The sequence below is a fragment of the Rhagoletis zephyria genome, unplaced genomic scaffold, assembly GCF_001687245.7.
Source record: "Rhagoletis zephyria isolate East Lansing unplaced genomic scaffold, Rhagoletis_zephyria_1.1 Rzeph_scaffold_08145, whole genome shotgun sequence".
Classification (NCBI taxonomy): Eukaryota; Metazoa; Arthropoda; class Insecta; order Diptera; family Tephritidae; genus Rhagoletis; species Rhagoletis zephyria.
Genome location: NW_016165225.1, coordinates 1 through 7,066, shown reverse-complemented (window position 1 = coordinate 7,066; position 7,066 = coordinate 1).

The following is a 7,066-nucleotide window of genomic DNA, read 5'->3' as shown; positions in this document are numbered from 1 at the left end:
AGGAGAACAAGAAGAGGAAATATCAAATAATAAATAATGTAATGAGTGCTAATTTCGCAGAAGATAGACGCTTGGCGAGCGCAAAAAAATACAGTACAACGCATACACGTACTTACTTATTTATATCCACAGCATTGAGCTGCTGAGGCGGTTTTATTGTATGCAAATAATTGCAACAATTAGGCGCGCAAGATATGAACCTACTGCCGCAACAACCGGCATCGTTGCTAGCGGCAGTTAAAGTTGGAATAAAGTGATCAGTAACGTGCCAGCGACGAAAAATAAACTCATCCAAAAATTTGTTGTACTTGTAACACAAAACTAGGAAAGGTATGCAGAAATTTTAGGCTGAATACAAATGGGGCAACTGCTGCAGCAACCTTAGTTAGGTTAGGTTAGGGTTCTCCACCGCGTGAAACCTGATAGGACAGTGGCCACTCAGTACACCTACAATAATTGAGAGATCCGGCTTCGCGAGCCTAAGGAGATCCTTAGACCGCCCCAGTCCACCCTCGACTAGAATGAAACATCCACAAGTTAGTCAAAGGAGCTCCCAGTCTCTCTTCTCTTGGCGATATTGCCTAAAGGGCGCCATCTCTGGCCAATTCATGAGCCGCACAGTTCCCTGCGATATCATGCCGTGCCATTGAAAGCAGGTGAAGGCATTTCTCAACAAACTTCGAGCCTATCGTCACTGAGTCCAAGGCTCTGATTGCCGCTTGGCTGTCTGAGGTGATTTTAACCTTTCTTACAGTCAGAGCGTCCAACAGCAGCCAATCGACTGCTTCCTTGAAAGCAGCAACTTTCGCCTGAGGAAGTTTAAATTTTAGGTTGCCGCAGAGCTCCCTAGAAAAGACTCCTCCACCCAATCTTCCGTCCCAACCGTGTAAAAGCTAGCTGGTGCCGGGCTAGACACGCACTGATCCAAGTTATCAGGGATGAAAACGAAGCTTCCGAAAACGCTAGTGTGTCAAGACTCCGAGTCAGTCAGGCAACCAATGCCCCTTAGTCTGACTGCCACACTTTCTACAGCGGCTCTACCTGCGATATCGACAGGTGCTATGTCAAGCATGACGTTAAGGGCCAGAGTGGGAATACTTTCAGCCGAACCCAAAACCCTTCGACGATTTCCTCCTTTGCCAAAGTTGATCTAGTTGTATTCAAGGTTGCCTTTGCTTTCCACTCTTGGGTGTCGATATATCTTCTTCGGTGCCCGTCGCCCATGAAAAATTGCCCTTATAAAATTAGGGTAATAATTTGAGATTTGATTTTCAATTGCATACTAAGCCCAAAATAGTAAATCTAAGAGTTATTTTTTGCTTCGTCGCTGGGCTGATATTACTGGTTGAGTTTACACTGAATCCTAGGTAGACAAAGTCCTTCACTACTTCAAAGCTATGACTGCCAACAGTGACGTGTTTACCAATGCGCGCAGACCCTTGGTATATTGCCACGAAGTACTTTGTCTTTTCCTCGATTATCGCTAGACCAACTTTTTGTTTCCTTCTCTAAGTTGTAAAATGCTCCGTCCTCAGCCTTGGTATTAAGGCCGACGGTGTCAAAGTCATCTACATACGTCAGCGGATTTTGGTTTCTTTGGGACGGTGGCGAGTCAGATTGCCTACTGGTATTACGCCTCCAAATCATAACCCTAACCAGCGAGACACCTCTACACATCCTCGCCGAGTGTGATGCAGTCTGCAGAAGACGTGAGAGAAGTTTATGCTCGATGTAGCCACAGCTTATGCACATTCACTCCCTAGCACCAAAGGTACTGTTGAACTTTCTCCGGAACTTGGGTTTAGATGAGGTATTAGGCGTGCTTTTGGAAATGCATACGTATCTGCGCTTAAAATTTGTATGGAGCTGTAAGCGACAAACTTCATTATATTGGATTGGGCAAAGTTCAATGAGATTTCAAATTTCGAGCCCGTATTTATCAGATTAAATTGCCAGCTCTTCGATGCCGGCTTCGCTGCCGCTCAGTGGATATTCCGGATAACCAGAAGAGTTAGAAAGACGATGAATTGATGGGAATGAATAGGTTGTCATCTAACGGAAAATGCCGGAGGAGGAAAGACTTTTCAATAACTTACAGCTCGATTCCGAGAAGTTTTTGAGCGATGCTAGTTTCCCGTTAGGACAGAACCAAGTTTACGCCAAATTTTCTACGGGAAACATAATCAAACGATGCAAAAAGGTCAGGTTAGTGTTATGCTTGAAAAAAGTTACCAAAAGTAAATTCTTTCGTCTCTCCTATTTACGCTGCCTGTTAATATTGCAAAATATTGCAAAAAATTTACGGAAGGCAACAAAATATGCTGCTCTTTATTGCATTATCGCATAAAAAAGGAGGAAGAAAACAATCACCGCGGCTGGGCAGCTGGGCAGCGTGCTGCCGCCGGCAAAGCAACGAAGTAAATAAACAGAATCAAATAAATAAATATATACTGCAACAACAAATATGCCAACACAAATACACTGGACATGCAAGTGGAGCATAAAAGTGTGATAAACAAGTGGCAAAAACATTTTACAGCACAGCAAAAGCAAAACAAAAGATTAAATAAAAAAGCACATTGATGACGGGACGTGCGAAAAAGTTGTAAACAATGGCAAAGAGGAAATAAAAAACGCTGCAGATAAACAATAAGGAGAAGAAAGAGTTCGAGAAAACGGAGATAAACGCAATGGCCATTGACTGGGCGGCAGCAAAAAAAAACAAGCGAATGCAGACACAGCCATCAGCGCCACTATGCAACTTAGCTCAGCCACTATGCAACAACACAGCGCATACGTTGTAGCTGCGGGTGCGATACTACTAACTGCACCTCAACCTCCTCACAGACTAAAGCAGATACCAGTGGCCAACGACGGAGAGGCAGACGAAGAAGCAGTGGCTCTGGTTCTGGCTCTGACTGCGGCTGCGGTTGTGGCTGTGGCTGTCACTACGACTGTGGCAGTTATCTCTGCTGTCGTGCTCGTTGTAGGTAGTCGCACTGGTCGTGCAAACAATGCGAACATCGGTGCTCGCATATAAATTGGGACGCATGCAGCAGAATGTCCGATAATTTGAATTTGTCATTCGCGCTCAGAACACAGAAAAGTCTAAACGCGGCGGCGGTACAACGTGGCGTATGCGGCATGCACGAGAAAGAAAATTGTTGAAGCAAAAGTAAACAAGTAAAAATACATACATACATACAACGGTGTTTGGTGCCGAAAAATAAAAAAAAATTGGCGAACAGAAGTAAACAAAAAACTATATAGAAAAATTTTAATCAAAAAGCAAAATAGGGAAAGCATTAAACGCCAAGCGGAAGAAAGTATTGCAAAACAAAGAACGAAAAAAGAGCAGAACGCGCAAACACATTAGTGAACAAAGAACTGTTTGTAAAGTTTAAAAAGTCGTTTAAAGTAAATATTCTTTTCATGCACACACATAGTTGAAAGCAGAGTGATTTTTTTTTTTGTGCAAACTCAGCACTAAAAGGATTAAATACATACAAGCACACGAACATACATTTGGAGCCACCAGCGAAATTCAAAAGCGCAAAACAAACATAATAAATCATAAATAACTGCAAATATTTAGCGGGGAAATGTTGCCGAAAGTGTTTCACAGTTTTGCCATTGTTGCACTGCTGCTTTTTACCCTAATGACAGCCAGCCAGTGTGGCCCGCTGCCAAAAGTGGACGAGGTAAGAGCGCTTAGAGGATAACGGAAATATTCACTCTCATTGCGAGAGTCGTGTCGAATGCCAGTCGTTTTTTGAGAGGCGAATCGTATCGAAAATTGCACGTCATTGCCTAAAATTTCCACTCGACTAGTGTATTAAAACGGAAAAACTTGGCAGCACTGTATAGTTTTCGACGATTTTGGTCGTTTACTTATTTCATTACGACAATAGACAATGCTACTGTTGTCGAGTCATACAATTTAGCCTAATTTACGACCTACGCAATGAGGCTGATTGTATTAAGCCTAAAGAGGCTTGCAGTATAACGAAAATAAATCGTTAGGATAGAGATTTCGTAATTTAATTTTAATTTTATTGCTTAGTTCGTTGAAAATAACTGAGATAAACAGGTATTTAGTAGGAAACAAAGAGCACATACTACTGAGGTTTCCGTAATGATTGCCTCATTGTAGTTGCCTCGTGTGTATTGAACAAGAAAATCAGGTTGCCTCAACACGTTGCTTCAACGGTTGTTCCGTGTGTAATCAGCATAATAACGTTCAAATAGAAGTAATAATTAGAACAGAAACTAATATAATTTTAGCGCCTGAAATAGTTTATAAATCGAAATGTAAAAATCGCTTGCCGGAAAAACAATTAGTCAAAGATAGATAAGAAGAAGAAGTACAAGTACACTCTTTACGACATTCGTCTCATCCTAAAGTCTATACAATGCTTAGAAGAACTCTTGAGTTTGGGGAGTGTATGACCTCATTTTTTCCCACAGTAAACCTACACCATTTCTCACGTCTTCTTGAAATGGTCCACACTCAAAGAATAGGTGCACTGGTGTACCTTTGGCTGAGTTTCTCTCAAAGCAATAGAGATCATTTGACCAAAGTATACTTATATGTACATATGTATACATATATGCATTAGCATATGCAATCCGCAGTGTCCTGTAAGGATAGCTAAGTTAATAATCTTAGTTTCTCCTTATGTATGTTAATTAGAAGCTGGCAATACTACCATTGTCATTTTTAGGGAAAATAACCAGTAGGACCACATTTTCTGCCTTAGAAAAGCTTCTCATTAAAACCATTTGCTATTCGGAAGCGCCAAAAAGTTGTGGGTCCCTGCATTTGTGTTATAACAAGATGGCGCACGCCACAATTTTGAGGAGAAGCTCGGTCAAGAACTTAGCAAAATTGTAAGAGCTAAAATATAATTACACCGGCATACAAAGAAAAGTGGTGTGTGCTTTTAACCAGACACACCTACCGCCATGTATTTCGACCCACACAATCCGATCTGAGGTCCGTTTAACTCGTACACCTCCTAAATTTTGAGTAAAAACGAAAAAAGTGGCGAAAAGTTCGCAATTTTCGCAATTTACTCGAAATTTTGAGGGTGTACGAGTCAAATGGACCTCAGATTTGGTAGGGGGGTCTGGGAAAAGCACACACCACTTTTTTGTACGCCAGTGCTATTAGTTTAAGATACATTTCCTTTGCGAAACGAGTGTTGTCATTGTGCATAAATGCTGGCTGGAGTTCTTATATATTATATATAAGATTATATCTGGCCTAGGACTGTCACTCCAGCAACACTCCCCAAAAACTCTTTGGGGAATTTGTATGCTGCTACAACAACAACAACCTCCTGGCCCTGTAACCGTCAAGAGTTGGGATGCAAAGGTACGTGCTATTTATTCAATAACAAAAAAGAAAGAGTGCAACAACCAGCCACCGCGCTATACTTCCTTCTCGAAACTCTAGGCTAACTGCAATTTAACTACACACATCGAACGCTATTTGTCCGGGTCCATAAAAAATTATGTCACCCCACTATATTTTTTTTTAGAAAAGTTCCCCACGGAAATTGCAGAGAAGATCGAATCAAAAGGCGTCAGTGTAATTAGAGACGAATAGAGAAGTCGATTAAGCCATGTCTGGCTGTCCGTCCGTCCGTCCGTCCGTCCGTCCGTGTACACGATAACTCTAGCAAGAATTGAGATACCTCAACGAAATTTGGTATGTAGGTTTCCGTTTATCCAAGGTAGGTTGGTATTGAAAATGGGCGAAATCGGACTGTAACCACGCCCACTTCCCATATAACGGTAGATTTCAGAAATACGAAAACTGCGATATTTTAGATTATTCACTCAAATTTGATATTTATAATAAGTTTTAGACGAAAAATAAGAATATTATAAATTTTTGGAAAATGGTAACCGCTGCACCAATTTCTTCCAAACTTGGCACAGTTGATGGCCTTGGTACAACCGAAAATTTTTAAAATCGGACGATAACCACGCCCACATCCCATATAACGGTAATTTAGAGAAATACAAAATGTTTGATAAATCAGTAAATATTAAATCTAATTTATTCAAAATTGAGGCTTGCAACAATTCTTTACCAAGAAATACATTTATGGTAAAATTTTGGAAAATGGGCGTGGCGCCGCCCACTTATGATCAGGTATATGTATCTCGGTAACCATTCTACCAATTTGTACCAAACTCGGTATGGTTATTGTGCTTGCCACATAGAAGCAAAACGTTGAAAATTATTGAAATCGGACTCAAATTAAGGCCGCTTTTCATATAACGGTAAATTTCAGAAATGCTTGAATTTCGAAATTTAAGGGCGCTAATTTACTCAAAATTTATACTAAAAACAATCCCTTGAAAAGAAGTAACATTGTTTGGAATATTGGAAAATAGGCGTGATATCGCCCACATATGACTATATAAGCTTATCTCATTATGTCTAACTGAACGTTCTATCGAAGATATTGAAAATAGGGGTAAAAGCACCCCGGCTTACAATATAGTGGTAGTTTTCGGAAAGATGGNAAATTTATACTAAAAACAATCCCTTGAAAAGAAGTAACATTGTTTGGAATATTGGAAAATAGGCGTGATATCGCCCACATATGACTATATAAGCTTATCTCATTATGTCTAACTGAACGTTCTATCGAAGATATTGAAAATAGGGGTAAAAGCACCCCGGCTTACAATATAGTGGTAGTTTTCGGAAAGATGGAAAACATATATTTAACACTTGCGCCGGGTATTTAATGTTCGACTCCGCCCGAACTTAGACTTTCTTACTTGTTAAATTTATATTTGTTTATATTAAATTTGTTAGTGCAACTGGTCAAAAACTAAGCGAGTCTATTATTTCTGCCACCAGTGTACATTAAAGTGGTCCAAAAATGTATGTAAAAAAAATAAGGTCGGATTTTTAATGTCGCCACCCCCTAGGATTGTTATATACCGAAAAAAAATATACCCCTATTTTTTTATTTTGAAATCAAAAAATATTGTGGGGGTGCTCAAAGCGCTCAAAGTTTTCCATGTATTTTATATGAAGAAA